The sequence below is a fragment of the Cibotium barometz genome, chromosome 17 (genome assembly GCF_041138505.1).
Source record: "Cibotium barometz isolate CiBa-2024 chromosome 17, ASM4113850v1, whole genome shotgun sequence".
NCBI classification, from domain to species: domain Eukaryota; kingdom Viridiplantae; phylum Streptophyta; class Polypodiopsida; order Cyatheales; family Cibotiaceae; genus Cibotium; species Cibotium barometz.
In genome coordinates, this window is record NC_141062.1 from 32938084 (window position 1) to 32943603 (window position 5520).

General features: G+C 35.5%; 1 pseudogene; it reads left to right on the plus strand.

Moving 5' to 3' along the window:
- Nucleotides 1-605: 605 nt before the first annotated feature.
- Nucleotides 606-1233, plus strand: LOC147629902 (heat shock protein 90-3 pseudogene; annotated as a pseudogene).
- Nucleotides 1234-5520: the final 4287 nt, after the last annotated feature.

A 5520-nucleotide genomic window follows, 5' to 3' on the forward strand; every position in this document is an offset into this window, starting at 1 on the left:
CCTTCTAACCTTCCTATTCCTCCTCTAATCCCACTTAAGTCACTTTATCCTCTTGTAAGCAAGTTCTCAACTATGGACTATTGTTGTTGCTGATGCTGGCCATAATTCTGATTACCTGTTCGGCCACCTCCTTGGCCGCGTTGTCATGCCATGGCACGTCTATGGTGTGAAACCATGCATATGAGGCCATTAAATAAAAATCTAGATGCATGGGATTAAGTGCCATGACTTGAGTCATTTTATGATGCCTATGTACATATGTTCATATTGTAAATGAGGTTCAATAAGACGAGCTGAGGCTGAGCCAGGTCTCGAAGCCTCTGTACATAAGTGTGGTGTGAATCATGGAGTTTTTATGCTATGGTGAACCTTGAGGTAGCACGAATTATCAATGAACCAAAAGCAGCATCACTTTCTTATGGGGCTGACAAGAAAGAGGGATTAGTTGCAGTTTTTGATCTTGATGGAGGCACAAGAAAGACTGAAGGACCAGCAACTGATCACTTCTAGAGAGGGAGTAGATAATATGGTTGAAGATGCACCCATGCAAAATGGCATTATGAACGTTTCTTCTGGGATGGTAGAAGCTTTAAAAGATGCTAGCAATGCAGAGAATGCCAAGGTTACATCGCTAGAGGAAACATTTACATTGCTGAAGGAAGAAGGACTAAGGGCAGCTGAGGCAGATTTGAAGGCTTGTGCAAAGTGATTAAGGATATTCTTGGCGACCGTGTGGAGAAAATTATAGTGTCAGACGGCATTGTTGACTCTCCATGCTGCTTAGTGACACGAGAGTATGGCTGGACAGCCAACATGGAGCGAATTATGAAGGCGCAGACCTTGCGCGATAGTAGCATGTCCGGCCATATGTCCAGCAAGAAGACAATGTGGAGATCAATCCTGATAATTCAATAATGGAAGAGCTTAGAAAGAGGTATGAAGCTGATAAGAATGATAAGTCTGTGAAAGATTTGGTCCTACTACTGCATGAAACTACGCTTCTTACCTCTGGATTCAGCCTTGAGGACCCCAACACCTTTGGAGGAAGGATTCACAGGATGTTAAAGCTGGGTTTGAGTATAGATGATGATGCTTTTGCCTCGGCAGATGTTGATGCAGACATGCCGCCTCTTGAAGACGATGCTGATGCAGAGGGTAGTAAGATGGAGGAAGTGGACTAATTGAACCTCTTAAGAGGTAGCTGGTTTACAGTATAGCCCGCAGGTCAGGAAGGTGGCGTCTTGCATGGGGAGAGTACGAAGGCAGTGTAAAAAAAAAAAGGAATATCTGAATTTTAAACTAAAAAAGGGACGCAGCGTATTTTTCATTTTGAGAAAACGCGAGTTTTTGGCTGCAAAAGGAATTCGGCCCGAATTCCTTGCGAGAAAAATGAGAAATAACCAGGCGGTGCACATATGAAGGGGAAAGTATGCAAAAAAGGGATGGGAGAGAACCAGAGCTCGTTTTTTGGCAGATTATCTTGCTTTGGAAATATAGCTTCTGTTCGAGCCTTGTAGGGGTTAGAATTGGAGAGTAATAGAAGCTTCATTTAGTGATATGCATTCCAAAAATTTTCAAATATGAAGCGAACTGCTGCCCGATTTTATGCAAGGAGAGAATTCGGCGTAGAAGCTCATGGAGATGATATGAAATTCGTTTTTTATGAAACGGAGATAAGCTTTTTATGAATTCAATTTCAAAAATCGTAATTCCTTAGAGTGGTAAAGGTTTTAGTTTTAAGGTTTTAATTACCTCAAAAACAACAACTTTTGGTAAAAGCCTTAATGCTTATGGCCTTAAAGAGTGGAGAGTTTTTCTTGAATTTGAGAGTTTTGGAGTTTGAATGTTCCAAAGTTCAAGGTGGTTTTGATTCTGGAACCTTGTAAGAGAATGCTCGATTGGATTTTAGTTTTGTGAACATGAAGCTTTTGGAAATTACATGATGATGTATATATGCCATATGTTATTTTTGCTTTTGTGAGCTGTTGGAATCTGAAAGCAGCTTTTCATGAAATCAAGAGTCATCTTGAAATGGTGATGTTGGCAATATATGAAATATGTGATGTGAATGGTCACATGTATGTGGAAATCTTTTGAAGATTGTGTTGTGCCTACATGTGTTATGTATGAGGCACTTGGATAAAGGGTCAGGAGATCTATGCTTGGAGCTGGTCATGCTCTTGACACATAACTTATGTGCAATCATCAAGTTGAATTTGGGAATGTTTTGAAGTGAATTGGCACATGTACATGTCAACCAAAATGGAGATGTCATATGCCCCTTGAAGAGATATATATTCTGTTTCCTTGCTGGGATTTGAAACTACTCTCATGGCCAGAAGTCTCGCACTTGCCCAGCGATTCCGCCCACGTCACGACAGATTTGGTGAACCCGACGTGAAACTGCTGGGGTGAGAGTTAGTGGTGAAATATACAGTGCAAGCTATGGCTGAGAATCCTGAGGGACAGGGGGTTCATTTTGACCCCGGGGTTATGCAAATGTTTCAGATGTTTACTATGTATATGCAACAATAGCAAGCGGCTGAGAGGGGGCAAATTTCCACGACTAAAGCACTGCAGCTGATCGTGAAAAAGGTGGATCAATTTGATGGTAAAGACATCACAAAGTACCTGCGCAATTACACAAAGGAAATGGAGCTAAACAGGGTAACTGAGGAGGATATGGTTCGAAGCTTTGAGCTGGTATGTGTTCCTGAAATAAGAGAGCGCATAAGAGGATTACAGGCAGCACATGGTGGCAGAAATTGGGAGGAGCTCAAGCTTGCTTTGAAGGATGATTATTTCATGGAGGATTCCGAGCGGGTGACCAAGCGAACTTTCTTGGAGTGGGTTACAAAACCCAAAATTGGAATTTCTGCCACAGAGAAGTCTTATACTTTTAGAAAATATTGAAAATTATCAGTAATAGAAGCGGAGCTATAGAATTTTTTTTGAAAAATTAATACATAAATCATTTTTATGCATAATATGAAAAGAGGACTTCCTACCATATTCTAGGATTATTCATCCTATGCTAAAAGAATAATTTTCATCACATCCATGGAAAATTAATTTTTAATGTTTATGCATAAATAATTAATTAGTGAAAAAGAGAATTTTTTAGTAATTTCATTTTTATGCAAAAAGAGGAATTTCCATGATAATGGAGATCCATGTATTTCAATGGAGGAAGAGAAAATTTGGTATATTAAAAAAATGAATATTTTTATTTAAAATTAAAGAGGAATTTTAGATAAATTATTTTATAAATGAATAGATTTAGATGATGAAAGAGAAATTCCCATCATATTTGGAATTCAATCATTTAAATGGTAAAAGTGGAGTTCTTGTCATATTTAAATTAATGGATATTTTTATTTAAATTTAAGAGAAATTTTATTCAAATTTATTTTTATGCATGAGAAAACTTAAATGATAAAAGAGGAATTTCCATCATATTTGGAACTCAATCATTTAAATGGTAAAAGTGGAATTCTTGGTATATTTGGAATAATGCATATTTTTATTTAATTTAAAGAGAAATTTTAGATAAATTCATTTTATGATAAAAGAGGAATTCCCATGACAATTGGAATCCAATCATTAAATGAGGAAAAAAGGAATGTATGCTCATTTTCTCTATGCATAAACATATAGTTTCATTAAAAATCAAGTAACCCAAAAATTATCTTATTGAATTTATATAATCTCCAAATCAATTATCTCTTATAACAACCTGTAAATCAGCTTCTCAAGAGCTTTCCAATACCATGTAACAATACTAAATACTTTTATCAATCACAATGCATACATTTCAATTTGTTAAGGTTAACCTATAACATCAAGCTTCAACCAAGCATGGGCAAACTTCATATACATAAACACTTCAACTAAATGTTGTAGGAGGCATCCCAAATATGTACCCTTATCTTGTTCCATTCATGACTTGAGCTACAGAACTTTGAATCTAATGTTTGAGTAGTCTAAACATATCTATGCAAAATGACCTTTCTATTTGTCATGATATAATTGGTTTCTTTAGTAGCATGGTGAAAGTTATTGTTGTTCAGCCAAACTACATTGTTTTCCTCATATGTTTCAAATCAACACATTTCATTTTCATACATTTCCACTTACAAGATTCAGTGGAGACATTCAACTTTTCTTGCTTTGGCTTCCAACAAATACCTAAAATCCACAAGGGAAGGGTTTATTTATCTCACCTCTTGGCCAAGCTCTATGATTTACTTCCGATTTCCACTTCAATGGTGCTTTACAACTCCTTCGCTTGTTCCAAATAGCTTCTTCTTTGCCATTCTTTCTCACACTCATGAAACCCTAGAATGAGAGTACCAGGATCTAATACCATGAAAAGAGAATAGATGAGACTAGAGGAGACACATACAAATCCTAATTTCTCTCATTAAGCCATCTCACACAATGTAGAGAAGCTCCATAGATAGCTTCATTCTCCTTCACCAAAATTAACACATTCTACAAGTGATAAGTTCACACATAACATAACCTAGTACTAATGTCTACACATACTTGGTGAGTTGGGCATGGGCATTATTGTCCACACACTGCTAGACTACTATCCACACATCTAATGCTGTCCACCACCTATCGCGTTCGATGAGCTTGTATTCTCAATAAAATTTGCATTACATGATGCTTAACTCACATCACCTCTAGAAATTACACGACCAAGGAAGTAGGGAGTGTAAGGGTCACTTTCTTGGTAACCCTCGTATTTTCATTTTTCAATAAATATGAGGGCTACTCATGTGCTTCCACCAACGAATGGAATGTCACCTTCTTCCATTATTTGAGTGTATCACTCCAAGTCATACTAATTACTTATTTAAAAATAATCTAATTCTAAGAGAAACAGAACATCATATTCCTATTCTTAAATATATCTATTAAACAAAATGAAGAAAATATTAAATGCTCAAGAAATTAAAGTTGATCTTGAAGATGCAAGTGGCTCTTAAAAGCTCGATCCATTATAACAATCAAATTTATCGATTCATAATCTAAAATAATATCTACTTCAATGCTTCTTTAATGATTCAAAATATTACTTATAAAAGAAAAAATATCAAGAAATAATTAGAACATATATATATATATATATATATATAAAAGAGACAACTTGCTAGTTTTTTTGAAGTCATTCTGTATAACTCAAATCCAAATTCTTGTAAACTCGATCCAAGTTCTTGTAACGTATTATTTTATTGAAGAATAGTTCTTGTAACATATTATTTCAATGAAGAATCGATTCTTTTGAAATATTTTAAACCCTTATAATTTCTCACTCTTGAGAATTATTTAAAAGTATTATCACTTGATATCATACACTATACTACTTTCTTTGTGTAACTTAGTTTAATTTGGAAAGTAATTCTCTCTTTTTTTCAAATGTTATAACTGAATACTTATTCTAAATCTCAATTTTTTTTCTTACTTCTATCAAAGAATCACTTTATTCCTGAATGACATTGGACAAAATCA